The sequence below is a fragment of the Muscardinus avellanarius genome (genome assembly GCF_963383645.1).
Source record: "Muscardinus avellanarius genome assembly, chromosome: 7".
Taxonomy (NCBI): Eukaryota; Metazoa; Chordata; class Mammalia; order Rodentia; family Gliridae; genus Muscardinus; species Muscardinus avellanarius.
The window spans coordinates 78,550,355-78,573,582 of NC_137793.1; positions in this window are offsets into that span (position 1 = coordinate 78,550,355).

Consider the following 23,228-nt stretch of genomic DNA (forward strand, 5'->3'; position numbering starts at 1 on the left):
TCACACTTGGCTACTGTGACAACTTTCTTTTTTTTTTTTTTTTTTTTTTTTTGGTGGTACTGGGGTTCCTGGAAGCCCTTCTTCCTCTGGGCTACACTCCCAGACCTATTTTTTTATATTTTTGAAACAGGGTCTCTTACGCCAGCACGGCTGGCTTCGAACCTGCGCGATCCTCCTGTCTCCGCCTCCCAAGCGCGGGGATTACAAGCGTGCGCCACCACGCCCGGCTTACTGTGACAACTTTCTGATAACACTCAACTGATATTCCAAAGTGAGCTACCACAAAGAAGAAATACCTTTCTTTTTCCTTTTCTTTTTCTCTTTTTTGAGGGTCTGAGGATGGAACCCAAGAGCACTCTACCACCAAGCTACAACCCCTAACCCTATTTTTTTATTCTTTATTTTGAAACAGGATCTCACTGAGTTGCGAAGGGCCTCACTAAGTGCTGAGGCCGTCTATGAACTACGATCCTCCTGTCTCAGCCTCCCAAATGTTGGGATTACAAGCATACGCCACCACACCCAGCTGAAGGAATACTTTTTAAAGGGCGAAGAGCTGTGGGAATAGTCTAAGTCTCTCTCGAAGAGACAGAGAGATTGTACAATTTGCAAGAGGCCACTCAATTATTAAAAGGGAGAACTAGGACTCTCGGATAATATCCCTATGGCATGAATTGATACTCGGGTTCATAGAACTCTCTGGAGATTTGCGCTACTAGGAATCCCACTTCCAGGGCTTCATCAGATCAGATTATTTTCCTGGGCTAGAAAGAACAGACCAAGGCCAGAGTGATTTCTCTGAGGTTAAAGAATAAAAGCATGACTTAGAATCTAATAAAAACTTCAACAGCCAGGCAAAGAAAGATGGTTCATTGTGTGTCTGTGTGTGTGTGTGTGTGTGTGTGTGTGTGTGTGTGTGTGTGTGTGTTAGACTGTTGCTAGGTAAATGAAACAATATCACTGAAATTATATATATATATTTTCTCTAAAGAGGGGAAACCCTGGATGAGAATTTTGGGGTACCATGGAAAGTGTAGGCAATTTAACTGTTCTTTAGGTTGGGCTCTTAGTTATCTACTCTACCAAGTTTAAAATGTGCCTGTACTCTAAAGCCTTTTCAGTTAACAGAGCAATTTATTTCTCCTCTCTTCTTGGTCTTTTGTACTTTGTCAGAGGTCTCCACACCTGACAGGGCATCATGATCACCTGTGGAGTTTAAAAAGGACCAAGACCACCTGTGCTTCTCCTCCATTTCAGGCTCCTTAGAGGGATCTGGTGCACAGGGAGGGTCGCAAACATCTCCTTGTGCTGCAAAACGCGCTGTCTTTCAAAGAGGTCTGTGTGCCTTATCTTGCCTGATGCCCCATAACCTGTGGGAGCAAGGCAAGCCTGAGAAAATGAAGATACCGCAATGAAATGGTGTTCTTAAGGCCAGACAACTTGCAAGGTATGGAAGGAATCGGGTAATCCTAGCCTTTTGGATTCTTTTGCTTCTTATCCACTCAAAAAGGGCACCTGGGACCCTCTGGGGAGGGGTAGCAGGTAAAAGAGGCACAACCAATAAGTATAGGCTCACTTTTGTTTATCAATGATTAAGCTCATATTCTTAGGCAATATTTATTTTTTTTAATTTTTTATTGAACATAAATGGTATACATTTAAACTGTACTTGGTGCCCTCTTCCCCCACCCCCGCCCCTGTTTTCCCTTCCCCCCTTTCACCACTGATTGTCCAGGTAACCATGCTTAGGCAATATTTAGAAATTAGCATTTCCCACAGGCAGCGCCCTACCTACCATGTGTCATCTGTACATTCTCTCCTTGTTTAAGGCACCCTTTTTTTTTTCTGTTCTGGTAATCACTGTCCTGTGACCTTTAAAAAGTTGCAGGAACTCACTGTTCTTTAGTTTCCTTATTTATGTGATGAGAGTGTTGGACTTGGGTTATCTCTTTCTTTCTTTCTTTCTTTCTTTCTTTCTTTCTTTTTTTCAGTACTGGGTATGGAAACCAGGGGCATTCTACCTCCAAGTGACACCCCCAGCCCTATTTTTTTATTCTTTATTTTGAAACAGGGTCTCACTGAGTTGCAAAGGGCCTCACTAAGTAGTAACTGAGGCTGTTTGTGAACCACAATCCTCCTGTCTCAGCTTCCCAAATGCTGGGATTACAAGCGTGCACTTCCATGCCCAGCTGGACTTGGGTTCTTTCTGTTCTTTGTTTCTTCTTTTTCTTTTGGTATTGGGGATTAAACCCTGGGGCATTCTACTCTACTTCCAAGCTACACCCCTAGTCTTTTTTTATTTTTTATTTTTAAACAGGTTCTCTCTAAATTGCTAAGGGTTTTGCTAAATTGCTGAAGGGAGTCCTTGAACCTGCAATCCTCCAATCTCAGCCTCCCAACTACTGAGGTTATAGGTGTGCACCACCATGCATAGCGAGTCCTTTCTGTTCTTATTCTAGATTATTACATCTATTATGTGATGAGCCCTTGGATGTTATACAATTGCACCGTCTTCAACAGAGCCCACCTTTTTTTTTTTTCCCTTTTTCTTTCGTCTTTGTGTAATACTGGGGATTGAATCCAAGGCCATTCTACCTTGAAGCTATGCCCCCAGCTCTATTTTGTTTGTTTGTTTGTTTGTTTGTTTGTAAACATGGTCTCACTAAGTTACTGAGTGCCTCACTATGTTGCTGAGGCTGTCCTCAAACCTGTAAGTTCCCTATCCCAGACTCCTGAGTACTAAGATTACAGGCATGGGCCACCACCCCTGGCTTCTGCTTTCTTAGTATCGGTTGATACCTTGCCCGTTGGACAAAGCCTTTTAATGTTGTAGTGTGGTCTAAGAAAAAGCTTAAAATGTGATGATCCTTATCTCATTCAAATGAAAAATGAAAATGACTGACATCAAAGGGAGGGGGGAGTTCACAGAAAAGGAAACAAGGAGGCTGCAAACCCATGAAGAGGCGTGAGGGCCAGGGGGCTGGGCTCACAAAGAAGAGTGGCGGCAGCATCAGATGTGGCTGATTTATTCCAGGTTCACCTCAGGTGGGTAGGCCCTAGATGGATTCTTGGGTAAAAGTTCGCCTCTAGTCCCTTATCTCCCCCCTGCCCTTCCGGAAGGCCATGAAATCCTTTTCTACTACTTTAAGCCCAGTGAGCATGATATTGACACGGATGTCCTAAATGAAAAAAAGATATGGATCCTTGCCTGGCTGTGGATCCTTGCCTGGCATGGCTACAGGAATTGGAAGGAGGGACCTGGAAGATAAAAAGGGAACACAAAGAGAGATACAAACTCCTAAGAATAGCATCTGAAGGTGAAAGCTCCTGCGGAGAGGGGTGTTGAACCATGAACAGGGCAGTAAAAAGGGTTGTGTCCAGAGCAAGAGGGGCTTGGAAAATAGCACAGTGTTCGCAAATAACGAGCCAGAGAAGCCCTTCAGCTCCAAAGTGCTTGCTCTTTCCCCACCATTAGGGATGAGGGTGAGCCTCTGAATGGCCAGGCTGAGTGCAAGGCCCGGCACACAGTAGGTGTACAGTCAAAGTGTGCTCAGTGAATGAAGAATGAATAGGAGGAGGAGAGGGGTGAATGTTCTTCAAGATGAGCAGGGAGCCCAACATGGCTGGAAAGGGTCTAAGAGGAGAGTCTGCGCTGTCAGTTCCCTAGGAGACAGACTCCCATAGAGACTGTGTGCAGGGAGTTTGTTGAGAAGTGGCCTTGGGACCACACTTGCTAAAGAGTGAAGGTAGTAGAATGAGCAAAGGGATGAATTGAACTTCGATGCAGATGCAACAGAGGCCCCAGGGCAGCCCTCTACAATGGCTCTTCAGAATCAACCCACATACAACAAGGGGCCTGGATCTTCATAAGTCTTTGTCAGCTAGACACTGGACACAGGTTTCCTCCCTGGAGAGGACATAAACTTATTCTACCTGTGACTATCAGCAGCCAGCACTTTGACAGCGACTGACTCCATCTCAAAGAGGGGGTGTGTGGGCCCCACAGCACCACCATACCTACTGCCGTGATGACTCCAATCTCCACGCTTTGCAGATGAGTCCAGGGATGAAATCATACAGCTGGTTAATAGCAGAGCCAATGATTTTCAAATAATTATCAGGTACTCTCATAGCCATAAGGTACTTGGCATTCAGTACAGAATTTGAATATGGATGAGAAAGAAAAATAGAGTTTAGATCAATGGTTCCCCAACCAAGCTGCCATTAGAACTGTATGGGAGGCTGTTAAAACACAGACACCTGAGCCAGTCATGGCGGCCCATGCTTGTAATCCTAGCACTTACTTGGGAGGCTGAAACAGGAAGATCACAGGTTTGCAGACAGTCTCTGAAATTTAATGATACCCTCAGCAATTTAGTTTCAAAATAAGAAATCAAATAAAATAGGGCTGGAGGTATAGCTCAAAGGTAAAATACCCTTGGGTTCAATTCCCAGTACTACATATGCACACACACAGTGAAACAGTATTGCTGAATGATGTTAATCTAGGAGATCTCAGGGAGTCCATCAAGACTTTGAATAAAAATTCAAAATTCTTATCAACCTGAAAACATTAATAAACATTAATATAATGTATATTTCATGAAGAAAACCCCCAAAGTGGAAGCAGTTGGTAATACTTGGGATACACAAGTCAAGATAACAATGGATTTCAACAGGCACCTTGATGTTGTAGATTTATATTAATTGACAATGAAAGTTGTTCATGGTATCTTCAATGACAACAGGGAGACAGTGGGGAATAGTAACTTAATGCACAGACTCTGGATCCTATTGACTTGTGTGAGTTCAATCCCAGCCCCATCACTTACTTGCTGCAGGACCCTGGGCAAGTTCCTTGGTTCTCTGTATCTCAGGTTCCTCATCTGTAGAACGGGATTATTGTATTATTGTATGGTTAATGTGAGTTAAGATGTATAACAATTAGAACTGTGCCTAGCATGTACTATACACTGTGTAAGTATTTGCTGTTATATATATTTGTGTTGGTAATCAATCGCTGTTGGAACAAATGTTTCTAAAATTCAGTGGATTTATATGATAATGTATGATTTCTCATGATTTTGTGTATCCTTTCTGCATCACTTTGTACCAGCAGGGGTCCTGGGGCAGCTGCAGAGTCTAAAGGGACCTCGCATGCGCACAGGGCTGACGTTTGGTGCTGTCACCATCTGGAGCTCTGTCAACGTTCTCAGTCTGCACTTTGGTCCCTCTCTGTGTGGGCTCCCCATATGGCCGCTGAGCTTCCTCACTGAGGGTCTGGGTTCCAAGGATTCCCTTCTCAGAGATGAAGGCAGAAGCTGAGATCACTGAAAGCCCGATACATTTGGAATTACCCAAGGTTACTTCCACTATAGTCTATTGAAACATGTCTCGGGCCTAGCCCAGATAGAAGGGGAATGGAAATAAAGTCCACCTTTATTTTTTTTATTTTTTTGGTGCTGGGTTGAAACCAGAGGCATTCTACCTCTGAGCTACATCCCCAGTCCTATTTACTTCTTATTTTGAAACGGGGTCTCACTAAATTGCAGAGGACCTCACTAAGTAGCTGAGGCAGCTGAGAACCTGTGATCCTCCTGTTTCAGCCTCCCAAGTACTAGGATTACAAGTGTGCACCACCATGGTCAGCTTAGAACTCACGTTTAAATCAGAGGAGTAGCCTGGTGTGGTGGCACATGCTTGTAATCCCCGTGCTTGGGAGGCTGAGACAGGAGGATCGCGCAGGTTCGAAGCCAGCCTCAGCTACTTAGTGATGCTCTCAGTAACTTAGTGAGACCCTATTTCCAAATAAAGTATAAAATAGGTCTGAGAGTATAGCCTGGGGATAGAAAGTTCCTGGGTTCCACCCCAGTACCACCAAAAAATAAATATAAATAAAATTGAAAAAAATCAGAAGAGTGGCAAAGGATTAGTAATCATGTTTAATTTGCCACAAAGTTTAATATCACTCTTAAAAAAGTGTGTGTGTGTGTGTGTGTGTGTGTGTGTGTGTGTGTGTGTGTGTGTGTACAATGCCAGGAAGACTATATACTAAAATGTTAACTATACTTTTTTGTGTGTGATACTGAGGATTGAGCCCAGAGGCATTTTGCCTTGGAGCCACACCTCCATCCCTTCTTTATGTTTGTTTTTTAAAGAGAGTCTCACTAGATTGATGAAAGTCTCACTACTTGATGATGCTATCCTGCAATCGTCTTTTCTCAGCCTCCCTAGTGCTTGAATTACAAGTATGTGCCACCACATCCAGCTTCTATAGTTATTTTAAGAGGTAAAGTAATGTACTTTTTGTTCTCTTATTTATCCTCATATATTTTGTTTTCTTCCCCCTGGATTTCCCATAATAAATATATATTACATTTATAATAAGAAAAGGTAATTTTCTTATTTTGAAAAAAAAATGAAGAAATTAAAACTTTTTAGGAGCCAGCATTTTATTAGTTCTACAAAAAGAAAAAAAGGGGGGGAAAGCTCAAATTTCTCCAATATTATTACACCAGCTAGATCTAGAACAAAGAAGAAAGGAAGAAAACAAAGAAGTATCTACTCCCACCCACTCACCATGAGACCACACCAGAGTGTTATGTATGTTGCTGGATTCTTTCTTTTTTTTTTTTTTTTTGGTGGAACTGGGGATTGAGCCCAGGGACATTCTATCTCTGAGCTACACTCCCAGCTCTATTTTTTTAAATTCTTTATTTTGAAACAGGGTCTCACTAAAGTTGCAGAGGGCCTCACTAAGTAGCTGAGGATGGTTGCAAACCTGCGATCCTTCTGTCTCAGCCTCCCATGTCCTCCCATGTCCACGTCCCAAGTGTGGGCCACCATACCCAAAGATTCATAAAGAAAAAGAACATATCAAGGCAAAAATGGGAAGAAAATGGGGTTATAAACTGTCCCATGTGGAGGACTTAAGGACGCTTGGGTTAAAAAGAAGGAAGTTTGATAGGATGAGCATGGCCTTCACTCCACGCCAAGTAGGGCTGCCAAGGGGAAGAGCAGCCGTGCTGGTCCCTACAGACCTGGGGACGCTGAATGGAAGGAACACAGAGGCAGATGTGACATTCTTCATGCAAATAACTCTCTAAATTGCCAAAGAACAGAGTTGGAGCGAGCTTCCCAGGAAGGCTACATGCTTTCTGTTCAACTCTAAACCCAGTGGCTGTCCTTGTCTCAGGGGTCCTGGCGAGCAGAACTGCACCCTGCGGAGGTGACTGGCCTAGAACACCAACCAAGTCCCTTCCAAACTCCAGGCTCTATGTACTACTGTTGGCTTATGTGGAAGCAGAAATAAAACACCTGGTCATTTGTTTGGGAAACTTCAACATTATCCTGGTTAAAGGCAGTGATCCGAAGTAGATTAGTTCTTACGATTCCTTTTATGGGTCTGTAAATGGATACTTCCCTTCCTGTGAACACCTAATGAATCGACAAATATTATCAGGTGAACGCTGAACTGGGCAGTGTCCTGGGTGTTCAGGCTTACGCTTTGAGAGGAGAGACATCGTCACCACACAAATGCAACACTCCTAAACAGTCACTGGGGATGTGTACTTGTGGGGTGGCAAGGAACCAAAGAATAGATGACTGACTGTAATAGCAAGGAAAGCTCAGAGGATGTGGGGATGGGAGTTTGAGGTTGTAACTAAGAGATGAAAGACGAAGGGGAGGGAGGCAGAGGAAGTGAGACCTAGCCCCACATCTCTGTGTTATGGGGCTAGCTTCACTAGAGGAAAGAGAGCTGTGGGCAAATCTCCAGGGTTAGGTGTTCCTAAAAATAAACCATTGTGTATTTGTGGTTCTGGAAATTGAATCCATGGGTGCTCTATACTGAGCTATATCCCCCGTCCTATTTTATTTTTTAATTTTTTTGTGTGATACTGGGGTTTGACCCTAGAGGCATTCTACCTTCGAGCTACACACAGCCATGATGATGATGGTGATGGTGATGGTGATGGTGATGGTGATGGTGATGGTGATGGTGATGGTGATGGTGATGATGATGATGATGGTGATGATGATGATTCAACCCAAAGGCATTCTGCCTCTGAACTAAACCCCAAGCCCTCCCTATTTTTTTTCCCCTGTACTGGAGATAGAACTCAGGGGGCATTCTACCTCTGAGCAACACTCCAGCCCCATTTTTTATACTTTATTTTGAAACAAGGTTTCACTAAATATCAGAGGGCCCAACTAAGAATCTGAGGCTGTGCATGAACCCATGATCCTCTTGTGTCAGCCTCCCAAGTGCTGAGATTACAAACGTGTGCCACCAAACCCAGCCTACTATTTTATTTTTATTTTGAAACAGGGTCTAACTAGGCTTATGAAAGTCTCATACTTGCTGAAATTATCCTTGAACCTACCATCCTCCTGTCTCAACCTCCCAAGTACTGGTATTACAACCATATGCCACCACACCCAGTTTATTTTTTATACTTATTATTTATTTATTTATTTTGGTGGTACTGGGGTTCCTGGAAACCCTTCTACTTCTGGGCTACACTCCAAGACCTATTTTTATACTTCTTTATTTGGAAACAGGGTCTCCTAAGCCAGCACGCGTGACTGGCTTTGAACCTGCGCGATCCTCCTGTCTCCGCCTCCCAAGCGCGGGGATTACAAGCGTGCGCCACCACGCCCGGCAGTTTATTTTTTACTTTTTAAACAGGGCATAAGTTGCTGAGGGCCTCTCTAAGTTTCTGAGGCTGGCCTCCAACCTGCGATATCCTGCATCAGCCTCCCAAGTGATGGGATTACAGGCACCCCCTATTTTACTTTTTATTTTGAAACAGAGTCTTGCTATATTGCCGAGCATCTTGCTAAGTTGCCAAGGCTGGCCTTGAACTTACCATCCTCCTGTCTCAGCATCCCAAGTATTGGTATTATAGGTGTGTGCCATCACACCCAGCAATCATATTATATTTTTTGACTAATATAATAATTGCAATAACCTGCATGTACTGAGGTCTCCCTACTATGCTGCTTTTCATATACTAACTTATCAAAGGAGTTCAATGACCATACAAAGCAATGATTATTATCTCCAGGGACCAGGGTCCAGAGATATGAAGAACTATGGCTTATGTCTTTTTGGGGTGCCTGCCAAACTCATGAGAGCCCTCATAACTGCCCTTTGCCCGCGGTGACACCTTCCAGCAGCCATCTGCCCACACGACCCTTGCCCTCTTCCTTGGCTGAGTCAGAGTCCCTCCCCCAGAGTGGGCCTATCTGGAGATGTGTTAAAAACCCAGGCTTTTCATGGGATGGGAGTTACACTATGGAAACACCGTAGATGGCATATTCTGCTATGTTGAGACAGAGAGGGAGAGGGAGCCAGAGGGAGAGAGGAAGCAGATGCCAGAAAGAAGCAAACTTAAGGAGGGGTGCCACTTGGCTTCTTGGGGTCGGTCCTATATTGTTATAGTAATTGATCTTTTTCATTTTCACTAGCTTGAGTGTCTATGATTTGCAACCAAGAAGTTCTTACTAAGACAAGTGTTTGATCCATCGGTTAAATTAGGGGGCAGGCTTCTGACTCAAATTTGTCTACCTACAGAATTATCCAGCAGGACCTCCCAACTCTTTTCTGTCTGGACCAGAGTGAGAGTCTTAGAGTAACATTTCCTAAAAAGAGATCGATCGGGTAGGAACCTTGTGTTCTTCAGCAAAGTGAAACCTGATATCCAGCTGCTCTGATGAGGGTGGAGGCTGACCAGCAGCCATGGAACTTGTTTATGGGGTCCAGTAGGTCCCCGTCACCACATTCTTCTAGAACAATGGTGTCTTTCCTCCAACACTGTTGCTTTCCAGGTTTAGTGACATGCCACAGAAGCAGTTCCTCTGGCAGCTGGCCCCGTGTAGATCCTGCCCCTGCCCTGTATACACCTGCCCCTTTTCCCAAACCTCTTGGCCTCTGACCACAGCCTCCTGCCTGGTCAGCATCACTGCAGACCTTGTACCTATGTCTTTGATAGTCCTGATGACACAATCCCGCTTGTATTTGTTTTGCTGTCTGTCAGGTTCAGGAAGGGCTTGGAGACAGACCAATGGTTCAAGCAGGAGGGAGTTCATTCAGTGATGCAGGAATGGGGTCTGAACAGACCTTAGTCCACCCACTGTTGGGTTAATGTAGCCTTTATAGAAAAATACTGGGACAAGGTCAGCTAGCAGTTATGCAAGGATGGGGGTGGTAGTGATGAGGGGAAGCAATCATTGTTTCTGGAACATTCGAAGGTTAGAAAACAAGACACTGTGGTATGTGGATGGGGTGGTCCTGTCAAGGTAGTGATGGTCTGTGGGCAGGATGTTCCATCAAGGCTGTGAGGAGGCTCAAATGGGTCAAGCATGAGGGGGTGAGAGAAGAGGAGACCCCGGAGGCCAGGGTCTGTGTTCTATTGGTTTTGTATTGCTAGTCCCTGTTGTTGTGAGTAGCGCGTAGTTGAGACTTGATAGATGTCTGTGGACTAATTGATTAGGTGATGGAATGAATGAAATTAGCTAACTTCCTTCCCAGCTTCACTACATCCATTGTCCCTCTGCTCTAACACATCAAATGTACCATTTTTCTTTACTAATGTTTTATTTAGGACACTTTCTTATCTGTTTTCATCTCATCCTCCTGAAAAACTGTAAAGCATGGGCCCCCTACCCTTTTCATACCTAGCACAGGGCATTGCAATTTTCTTTTTCTTTCTTTCCTTCTTCCTTTTTTTTTTTTTCTTGCAGTACTGGGGATGGAACCCATGGTCATTCTACCTCCAAGCTATACCTCCAGCACTAATTTTTATTCTTCTTTTTGAAACAGGGTCTCACTGAGTTGCAAAGGGCCTCGCTAAGTAGCTGAGGCTGTCCACGAACCACGATCCTTCTGTCTCAGCCTCCCAAATGCTAGGATTACAAGCTTGCGCCACCACGCCCCAGCTTGCATTTTCCAGTTCATAGGTTTGTGTGCTTTTTGTGTGTTTACTCTGCAGATCTCAAACTAATACTAATTCGCATACTTATTATTCTGCAGGGAATTTTCAGATAGTGGTTTCTCCCTCCTCTCCTCATGGCTGGCCCCCTCTTGCCAGTGGACATAGTTCAATACAGGGCTTTAGAGTCAACATAAGTAACCTTTGGCTTGGGCAATCCAAACAGGAATTTACCCAAACATCTAGGAATAGAGACATCTATTTATTTATCCTGATTAAACTTGGGGAGATTTACCACATCACATTCCTATACTTTCTGATTTGCCAGAAGAGAACAGACAAACACAGAAGTGGCCACTGGGAGTTCAGCGGTGTCGCCCACTGGCAGCCAGGTAGCGGTGGTGGCACGTGGGTGACCTCCCGGGGGCACACCACTGCACCTCGTGCACACCCCACCCTTACCCATTGGAGCTCTCATAGGCCACATTTCCTTCCCGCTCTAAGGCAGAGAGAGTGACTATGAGGAAGTGTGACGAGGCTCTTAGAGAAAAGAGGGGTGAGAAGAGGAGAGCCATCCAGGAGAGGCCTTGAGTGAGAAGAAGGCCATGCAGGGGAAGCACAGGTCATGCATTTCACGGTGTTCAGCGCACCGCCTCCCGGTGGTGGTTCCATCAAGTTGCCTGGCAACCCTGGATGCTACATGGCTGCTGCCACCTGTGCTCTCTAGACTCTAACCTCCCTCTCTGGGCAGCAGCAGCTCCCTCTGCCAGCCTGAATCACACCCTCTTCTCTAGATGAGCCAGGACAGTCCCTGGAGGGGAACAAACAAATAAATAATCCACAGGGAGGAGACTGACATATAAGTGGCTACTTTATGCTAGGTGCTGGGCTAGGCCTTCTCTCTCCTTCTGTCCTTCCTTCCTCCTATCCCTCTCTACTTCCCTTCCTTCCTTCTTTCCTTCCTTCTCTCCTTCCTTCTTTCCTCCCTTCCATCCCTCCCTACTTCCCTTCCTTCTTTTCTTCCTTATTTCTCTTTTTTCTTCCTTCCTTCTTAAAGAGCATAATCATAAAAATTTTATATATCCTAAATTTATAGTAACAGGATCCTCACTATTGTTTTTCTTTTCCATGTCTTGTTTGCTAGAGATTGTTTAAAGCTCAGTTCCTCACTGTTTCAGCAAGATGTTGTAAAATTAATGGACTATTATCCAGACTTTAAAAAGAAAAAAGATCCTGTGGCTTGCAACATCACGGATGAACTAGAAGGCACTATGCTAAGTGAAATAAGCCAGATACAGGAAGACAAATACTGCATGGTCTCACTGATGTGGAATCGGCAAAAGTCAAGCTCATAGAACCAGAGAGGAGACATGCAGCCACCAGTGGTTAGGACATGGGGGAAACGAATAGCTATTGATCTCAGGGTACTAACTTATAGCTCTAAAATGAGTAAGTTCTATACACCTAAAGTACAGTATAGTCATTGTAGCCAATAATAATGTTTTTTGCTAAGATAATAGTTCTTAAGTGTTCTCAACACACACATGTAACTAGGTTGAAACTTGAAATTAGCTTAGAGTGTAGATCTTAAATGTTCTACACACACACACACACACACACACACACACACACACACACACACAGGCACATACACATACACACACAAAAGTAACTATGGGAAGAGAAAGATAATGTTAATTAGCCTGGTTGTAGTAATCATTTCACAATGTATGCATATATAAAAACATCATGATGTAGCCAGGTGTGGTAGTGCATGCTTGTAATCCCCGCGCTTGGGAGGCTGAGACAGGATGATCTCGTTCAGGTTAGAAGCCAGCCGCACTGGTTTAGGAGAGCCTGTTTCCAAATAAAATAGGTCTGGGAGTGTAGCCCAGAAGTAGAAGAGTTTCCAGGAACCCCAGTACCACCAAAAACACACACACAAAAAAAAAGAAAGAAAAGAAATCATGATGTCTTGAATATATACAATTATTATTTGTCAATTATAACTCAATAAAGCTAAAAAGAGAAATTAAAGTCTAAATCCCCCCTTCACATTGAATTTTAATGGGTAATAAGTACATAGCCAATACTGAAAAAAAATGGAAAATAAAAATATTGCCCTAATCTTTTTGTGTGTATGTGGTACTAGAGATTGAACCCAGAGGTATCCTACCTCTGAGTTATATAACATAAAGGTTTGAGATTAAGCTGGGCATAGTGGCTCATGCCTCTAATCCCAGTACTTGGGATGCTAAACAGGAAGATCACAAGTTTGCAACCAGCTTCAGCAATATAGCAATGCCTTCACAATTAGCGAGACCCTGCTTCAAAATTTAAAAAATTAAATAGGGGTGTGGTATAGCTCAGAAATAGAATGGCCCTGGGTTCAACCCTCAGTAACACACACACACACACACACACACACACACACACACACACACTAAGCTAATTAATTAATTAAGACTTGAGGTTAAAAATGTGGGGATAATAAAGTTCTAATTATTTGCCAAAATTGATTTTCTTTAAGCTGAGTGTGGTGGCGCATGCTTGTAATCTCAGTACTTTGAAGGCTGAGAAGGGGGTAACTGTTTGAGTACAGCCTCACCTGATAGTGAGGCCTTCTGCAACTTAGTGAGACCTTGTTTCAAAATAAAGAATAAAAAATAGAAGCCGGGCATGGTGGCGCACGCTTGTATTCCCAGCATTTAGGAGGCTGAGACTGGAGGATCACGATTCGATGACAGCCTCAGCTACCTTGAGAGGCCCTCTGCAACTTAGTGAGACCCGTTTCAAAATAAAGAATAATAAAAAAAAAAAATAGGGCAGGGAATGTATCTTGGAGGTACAATGCCCCTGGTTTCATCCTCAGACCCGCAAAAAAAAAATAAAAATAAAAATAAAAAAATAGGGTTAGGGGTATAGCTCGGAGGTACAATGCCCCTGGGTTTCATCCCCAATATGGGGGGGGGGCAAACCTATTCTCTTTTTTATCTTCACATTCCCAGCCTTCTTTGCAAATAAGTATGGCTAAGTGGCTAATATGCTATGTGCATTCTCAGCTACATCTTGCAAACTGGGTGTGTCTTTTCCCTACTATCTTCCCCTTGCCCACATCATGGGACCCAAACATGGCAGTGACTCAGCCTTGAATTTGCAGTCATCAAAATCTACAGGATGGAGGAGCAGCAAGATGGAAGCAACTTGGAACACAGCCACTCAATCCGGAAAAGCTCATCCCGACCGTTACATGAGAAAGAACTAAACATCTAGCTTCCTTAAGGTATGGGATTATTGATAGGTCTGTATTACAGTGATCTGATCTAATTTACCTTAACGAATATAGAAACTGATACAGAAATGGTATTGCTGCTTTGGTACCCTAAAATTTCTGGCATTGTCTCAGCAGTTGGGAAATAAGGAAATTGATACTATAGATTGGCAAGCTGGTCTCTTCATGCTGAGGGGGAAAAAAAAAAAAAAGGAGAGAGGGCAAAATAGTCATCTGCAGTAACTTGAAGGATAGCCTGTTTGCCTATTATGCCCTAAGCTCAGAAAAGTAGTTGCATAAAACCACATTTTTGGTGTGCAATAGCTGCTGCTTCTTTTCTTGCTTATTTTGGCAAAGTATTACAAGAAAGAGTACAAGTAAAAATTGGCCAGATTGCATAGTCTCCAGAATTGTGAAAAATTAGGTTTTTTGTTTGTTTGTTTTGTTTGTTTGTTTGGGGTACTGGAGGCTGAACCCAGAGGTGTTCTACCTTCAAGCTATGCTCCAGTTCTTCTTATTTTGAAACAGGGCTCCACTAAATTGCTGAGGCTGGCCTTGGGCCTGTGGTCCTCCTGTCTCAGCTTCTCAAGTACTGGGATTACCAGTGTGTGCCACCATGTACACACTGAAATGTAGATGAAAATGTAGATCTTTACAGAGTTAAAAAGGCAATTACTTCCGGGCGTGGTGGCACACTCTTGTAATCCCAGCACTTGGGAGGCTGAGACAGGAGGATCGCATAGGTTCAAAGCCAGCCTCAGCTACTTAGTGAGGCCCTCAGCAACTTAGTGAGACCCTGTTTCCAAATAAAGTTTAAAATAGGTCTGGGAGTATAGCCTAGAGGTAGAAAAGCCCCTGGGTTCTACTCTCAGTAACACACACACACACACACACACACACACACACACACACACAAGGCAATTACTTCTGTACCCCAAACAAGAAGAGGTCAACTACAGTAGTTCAAAACATTTTTCAAAGGGTCATTAAAATTTCTCAACCAAAGAGAGCCAGATAAAGATGAGACCAAAAGTCTAATAATTTGCATGGAAGCCTTTTGTTTCAGAGGGACTTGAGGCAGCCTATTACCATGAGAGAATCATTGGTTGACAAAGGCAACAAAGAAATAAAGCAGCTTCAATAACTTTATCTAAAAGGAAACTTTGGAAGTGCCAGCTAGTTCATGGAACTGATCGAAACTGCCTTGTTTTTCCAGGGATTGTAGTTCCAAAGAAATTATGTATCAGCAATAAAAAATTCTCAAAGTTAAGTATTAAAGAAGCCTGTGGCCCCACCCATATCCCTATCACCAGAAAACAGGCTATGAAATCTGCATTAGAAAATTGTGCAGGGACTTCCGGGAAGATGGCGACTGAGAAAAGCGGGGCTTAAGAGCCCCGCTAACAACAAATCCCCATTACCACAAAATCAGCGCCTTTCAAAGCCAGAAAACAACATCACCAGAGAAACAAAAAAAATCACCAGGCTGCAGAGAGAAAGCGGACTGAGAACAGAGCCACAGAGGAGATCCTCACGCCCGAGGACGCGGCTTCACGCCCGAGAACGCGGCAGCAGTGCCATACTGCCGGCGGCACCGGCGAATTCACGGGACGGCCACAGCAAGCCGAGGGGAGCCGCTGCGGAACAGCTAGGCGGGATTTCTCGGCGCACAGGGCATCTAAAGCTCCCAGTGGCTGAGCTCAGCACACGCTGCAGGGATTCAGAGTGGAAATCAAAACCAAGAAAAAAAAACGCCAGCCCCATAGCCGAGGGCATAGCAGCGGCGCCATATTGCCACCAGCGGCAGCAGCAGCGAATTCACCGAATTCAGTACAGCTACATCTGCGTACTCAAGAACAGTGAGTCAAATTGCGGGCCACAGCGGAGAAATCCCAGTACTGTACTCACTGGGACTTGACCCAGTGGGAGAGGGGCGGTGGCAGTGATATCACACCATAGGAGAACGTGCAACCTGGCACCCCCCATAGTCTAAAGCAGCCTCTATCGACTCTCTGGGTCGGAGACTCTGTGATACAACCCAGTAAAGGAGTAGTGGGGTCTGAGATACTACTAACTCGAGATCCAGAGCACCTTAAGTGAAGTCATAGTGACCCAAGGGAAGAACCCAGAGAAGGCACAAACTTCCGAAATCATGGGAAAGAGGAATAATACTGGAGCAATGAATGCTCACAACCCCACAACATCAGAACCCGATAAAACAGAAAATCAGAGATTTCTAGAAGATCAAATCAGGAAAATAACGGTAGAAATAATAGAGGTGCTTCGAAAAGAACTCAGAGAGAGCCAAAAAGAGATAAAGGATGCAATTAATGAAGTAAAGGCCTCAATTCAAAGCACAAACAACCGATTAGAACACATGGAGAACAGAATCTCGCTCTTAGAAGATGATCATTCCAAAAATGAACGCATAGTTTCTAATCTAGGAAAAAATATCCGACAGCAGGAATCTGATATTGAAGTAATATGGGCCCATTTTAAGAGAGCTAACCTAAGAATAATTGGAATAGAGGAGGGAAAAGAAAGTGATACTAAAGGGATCAACAATCTCTTCAAGGAAGTAATAGCAGAAAATTTTCCAGACATAGAGCAAGAGGTCGATACGCAGGTCCAGGAAACGTATAGAACTCCCTTTAGACAGGATCGGAGAAGAGGATCCCCACGCCACATAATTGTCAAAATGACCAATGTGGAAGCCAAGCACAGAATCTTAAAGGCAACAAAAGCAAAGGGCCAAGTGACATTCAGAGGTAAACCAATTAGAATCACTCCAGACTTCCCAAACCAAGTTATGAGAGCCAGAAGGGCTTGGAGTAACATATTCCCAATTCTGAAAGAAAACAACTTCCAGCCAAAAATTTCCTACCCAGCAAAACTTTCTATCAAATTAGATGGAGAAATAAGAAGCTTCCATGACAAACAGAAACTGAAGGAATTTATGTCTTCAAAACCAGCACTAGAGAAAATACTCAAAGAGATTAACTACAAAGAAGAAATAGGTAACACACATCAGAACTAGAGAAACAAGATTTTCCATCCAACAGACAACTAAGATTGGTTATCTGTGGAGATTCATTATTTATGTTAGTCTTTTACCTATCTGTAAAGGGTATTGTTTGCCTTTATTGTTGTTAATTTTTAGGATTTCTAGTTGGAATATTAATATACCTTCAGATATAGCATTTGGAAATATTTTATCCCATTCTATTAGTAACTGTTAACTCTGTTTATATTGTCTTTGGATATACAATATGTTTTTTATTTTTTAGGGAGTTTGTATACTCTTCTGTTGCCTGTGCCATTGAAATCATAACCAAGAAATCACTGCCAATTTCAATGTTGTGAGGTTTTATGACCCAGATTTTCTCCTAAAAGTTTATAGTCTTAAGATTTATATTTAGGTCTTTTATCTATTTTGATTTAATATTTGTATATGGGATTAGGTAAGGGTCCAATTTTATTCTTTTCCATGTAATTATTATTTTTCAACAATATTTAGTTAAAAGATTATTATTCCCACCACCAAATGTTCGTGGAAACCTTGTCAAAAATAACTTGACAATATAGGGAAGAATTTAGCTCTAGGCTTTTATTTAACTCCAGTGGTTTATATATCTGCCTTTAGAATAGTACTACACTGTTTCAATTATTGTAGCTTTATATGGTTTGAAATCAGAAAATATACATCTTCTAGCTTTGTTCTTTTTCAAGATCGTTGTGGGTACCTAGAGTCCATATTCCATATTAGGATAGATTTTTTTTCTGAAAAATAAATATATAAATATATGATAGTTTCACCTAAAAAATAGAAAAAATAGATTCTCTGGTAAGAAAGAAAGCAAAAAGAAATATTGAAATGTTATCTTTAAGTCATCAAAAGCTTGGTATCAGACAAATGAAACTGTTATGTGAGATTATCATTTTTAATTTTTGATAAATTGCTATAATACTAGATGTCAATCACTAAGCCAAGCATGGGAGGGAGGGATAGGGAGAGAATGGGGTGGGGATCGGGTGGGGACTGACTGTGCAATGTGTGCATGTATGTCTACAAAAGTATGTATCCCACTATGATGTATGAATACAGTGCACCAATTAAAAATAAAAAAATTAAAAATTAAAAAAATAAATAAATAAAAGAAAATTGTGCAGATTTATTATTAATTTAGTATTTATTATTAATTTTTATTAATCTAAAGCTTGATTCAAATGTTGCAAGAGAGGATAATGGATGAAGAACCTCTCAGATCATGAAGGGCAATGGACATTCGCCTTCCATACTGTTTTGCAACCTCCTGCCCACTTCAATTAACCATATTGTTATACACAGTTACTAGTCGTTTTTTATTATTCAATCTTATTCCATTGTAAGACTGTACTATAATTTGTTTGCCATCTATTGTTGATGGATATTTAGGTTGTTTCTGGGTTTTAGTTTTATTTATTTATCTTGCTATTGTGCTACAAACATTCTTGTATTTCTCAGTGCATATGTAAATATATATCTGTGTACAGATTTCTCTGGGATATATTCTTAGACATATAATGAGTGAGTTGAAGGGTACCTCACTCCAAATGCCGAACTGAAAGTAATTGTTCCAGGCTTAATTAATCATGCAGTTTTTCTTTTTTTAAATTCCTTTTATTTCATAGCTTTGCCTGTACTTACAACTAGATGTTTGAATTTTGCCAACCTTGTGGATGTCTACTGGTATATAGTTGGGGTTTCATTTACATTTAATTACTAATGAAGTTGAATATATTTTCATATTGTTTATTGACCATTTGAATTTTCTCTTTTGTGCCTATTCAAAACTTTCAGATAAACCTGGGTGAGGTGGCACATGCTTGTTATCCCAGTACTTGGAAGCCTCAGCTATTTAGTGAGGCCTTCACAACTTAGTGAGATCCTGTTTCAAAATAAAGAATAAAAAAATAGGGCTGTGGGTGTAGCTTGGAGGTAGAATGCCCCAAGTACTGGAAAAGAAGAAAACAAAAACTTTCAGATATAATTACTGAGTTATCTTTTTCATATTAATTTTTAGGAATTATTTTATGTAACAATTGATTATATAATGTTGCAAATATCTACTCTCCCTTTATGGTTTGTCTTTATTCTCTATCTGGTCTTTTGATGAACAAAGTACTCAGATTTAATGTGACTACACTTATCTTTTTGTCCCTCAGTCTTTATTCTTTCCTCTCTTTGGGTCACATTCAGACTCTCTGAAAGCCTATATATTGGTTGGCTAGACACAGTATAGAGCAATGTATTTGAGTGATACTCCATGTCAGACCACTCCTTAGGTCCTGGACCACCTACAGATGTCTATTGTAGGGTTAGTGCCAATCTCTGCCCTGTTAGCTAAACCTAAGATAGGGAATACTATGGAAAACACTAAGTGATGGAAGCAGGAGGGAATCAGACAAAACATACAATATCCAATTTAAGAAACTTTTAGAGAAAGAAAATACCATATAGATACAAAACAGAATAAGACTCTGCTTTAAAAAGAAAATCCTATAATTTGCCACACCATGGAGGACATTATATTAAATGACATAAGTAATGCACAGAAAGACAAATAACACATGATCTTACTTATCTGTAGAATGTAAACAAGTTAAACTCATAGAAACAGAGCAAAATGGACATTATTAGAGGGTAGGGTAGCAGGATTGGGGAAATGTTGACCAAGAAAGAAAGAAAACTTGCTAACAAGAAAGTTCTATATCCAGAGATAAAAGAAATAATGGGAAACTTCTAGAAATCATATATGGGGCTCTGCAACTCTAATATTTGGTGATTGAATATTTAAAAACAATCTGTCTTAAAGTGTAATTTACAGATAGCTTATTGATTAGACTAGGGTGATTCTAAAGTTATCAGCAGGAAGTAATAAACATACTATGTCATGAAATGTATGTCAAAAAAGTAATTACTACAATTGTAATTGGAAATGTGGCAGTCCAAAGTCTAGGCCAAGGAAAGTCAGTGAGTTAAGATTTGCCAGTTCGTCATCAAGGGATTTCAAGGGAGATCTGGACTGGAGAGACACGAACGTTCCTGCCCCTGTAGGAAGCTCTGTTTCCATTTTTGAAAATGAGAACCTCCTCCTCCTCCAGAAGCCTCAAGCTCAGATGAGGAAGGGAGCAGATGGGAACTTGTGTGGGGAAGCTTGCTAATCGACTCTGCAGGGAAGAGCCAGAGAGCCAGAAAGAAACTGTACCCAAACCATGGGCTCCTCCAAGCTAACAAGCCTTTTTTGAATGCTTGCCATGTGGCAGATACTCTGGTGGATGGAGTCGAAGATAGGATCCTGTACCAGTTAGGACTCTTCATGTTGCAAGTTAGAATTTGGTTCCAACTCACTAAGCAATTCTTTTGACTCATGTAAGCAGAAGTGCCGAGGTAGCAGGCCTCAGGGTTGGATGCATTCGGTGGATCCTGAGCCATCTCCCCGCTGGGTCTCATCTTCAGTCTGGCTTCTCTGAGTGTGTCAAAACAGCTCCTATAGATATCAGAATTTACAAAAAGAAAGGAGAGTTTTTATAGAGATTCACATTTAAAAGCAAAGACATTACTTACCCAGAAGTACCTAGGAAAGATTGCCTTGTTTTTCCTGGTCCAAACTGGGTGCTATAGATTGGATGTGGCTGACCCTCCCCCAAAGGGCTCATGTGTTGGAGGCTTGCTCCCCAGTATGGAGGAATTAAGAAGTGGTGTAACCTTTAAGAAGTAGGGCCTAGGAGATGGTGGTTAGGTCATCGAGGGCATCACCCTAGGAAGGGATTAATGTTCTTGTAGGACTCTGGTTAGTTTCCCCGGGAGTGGGTTGCTCTACCCTCCTCTCTCACCATGTGTTCATTCTCATGAGTCCTGCCATGATGGGATTCATCATGTAATAAAGCCTGGAGGAGCAGGGCATGGTGGTATACACTTGTAATCCTGTTACTTGGGAGGCTGAGACAGGAGGATTACAGGCTCAAGGCCAACCTCAGCAATGTCGTGAGACTCTCAGCAACCTAGTGAGACTCTTTTTCAGAAATAAAACAGGCTGGGGGTGTAGATAGGAGGCAAAATATCTCTGGGTTCAATCCCCAATACCTCCACCACCACCACACAAAGTCAGGAGGCCCCCACTAGACCTGAGCAGAAGCTGGCACTGTGTTCTTGGACTCCAGAACTCTGAGCAAAATAAACTTCTTTTCCTTGCGCATTTTCTGGCCTCGGGTATTTTGTGATAGCCATAGAAAACAGACTAATTTACTGAGCATTTACTACCATCCTTCTGAACAAATTTCTGTGCCCAGAGAAGTACACTGATTGATTGAATGATCAACTCAGAAGTCTGGGCATATACGTATTGCCTTGGCAAATAGCATGGGATTACCTCTAGATAGTAAAAACTCATCTCCAGAGCCGAGATGGGTGGAATCATCTTCCCACAAAGGAAATAGGCCAGAGAGTAAATATCTGAGTGAAAATTGGTAAATTATCAGGGAATTGAAGAAAGGCTGTTGCCATCTTTCAAGAAGTGTCTGTTATAGTCTCAATATGCAAGATGCATATAGTTTAATAGGGACCAGAGTTGTTATTTACTCACAAATGAAAAAATGATATGTGAGATATAAAGCACTATGGGAGACTAGAGAAGAAGGTTGTTTATATCACCTCAAGGATTAAGAAGCTGGGCCATGACAGATACTTTATTTATTTATTGTGGTACTGGGGGTGAACCCAGGGGCTTTTCTACCTCTGGGCTATACTACAAGACCTATTTTATACTTTATTTGGAAACAGAGTCTCACTAAGTTGCTGAGAGCCTCACTCAGTAGGTGAGGCTGGCTTTGAACCTGTGTGATCCTCCTGCCTCAGCCTCCCAAGTGCTGGGCTTACAAGCATGCGCCACCACGCCCGGCCTTAGATACATTTTTTTTAACACACAGAATTAAATGTATAGCTGGGCATGGTGGTGAACACCTGTAATCCCAGTACTTGAGAGGCTGAGACAGGAGGATCGCAGGTTCAAGGAAGCCTCAGCAAGTAGTGAGACTCTCATCAACCTAGTGAGACCCTGTTTCAAAATAAAAAGTAAAAAATAGGGTTGGGGATATAGCTCAGAGATAGAATGCCCCTGGGTTCAATCCCCAGTATAATCAATCAATCAATAAATAAATAAATAATAAAAGTATGCTCTGGGTTAAGGGAACAACATGAACTTTCACTGGGATCCAAAGCACAGAATACTGTCTAACAAGGGAAGCAGTAGTTTAGGAGAGGGAGGGAATGAGTTAAGATTTGTAGTAGCATTGATCCAAGGTAAAATATCTGGAGAATATTTGGGAACAGACAGGAGCGAAGATATAGTGTTATAACCCATTAGCATAAGAGAAATGGACAACTATTTATTGAATACCATAGTCATGTCAAGTTTATTCTGAGTATTTTAATTCTTACTCCAGTATATAGATACTCCCATCTTAATTTTATAAAAAAAAACATTAACAATTAAAAAACTAATAACTTGCCAAAGCTATCCAGCCACTCAACGGTTGAGTAGGATTCAAGCCTGATACTCTAGAGTCTTGGTGCTAGAGCTCTAAATGTGGACAAGGTTATTCAGGAATGAAAGGTAACATGTTTCCAGATGTTATCTCTAAAATACAGCAATCTGGCCAAGTGTGATGGTACACATTGCTATTCTCAGTATTTGGAAGGGTGAGACAGGAGGATCACAGGTTCAAAGACAGCCTCAGTATCATAACCAAACTCTCAGCAACCTAGGGAAACCCTTTTTCAAAACAAACAATAAAAATAGGTGGAGGTGTAGCTCAGAGGTATAATGCCCTTAGGCTCAATCCCCAATACCCCTGAAAATAAACAAATAAATAAAAATACCATCAACCCTCAATCTATGTGAATTTTTTTTTACTTTTTACTAATATATTTGCTCAAAATTATTTTGTTGTACATGGCTTTGCCCCCTCACCTTCATATCACC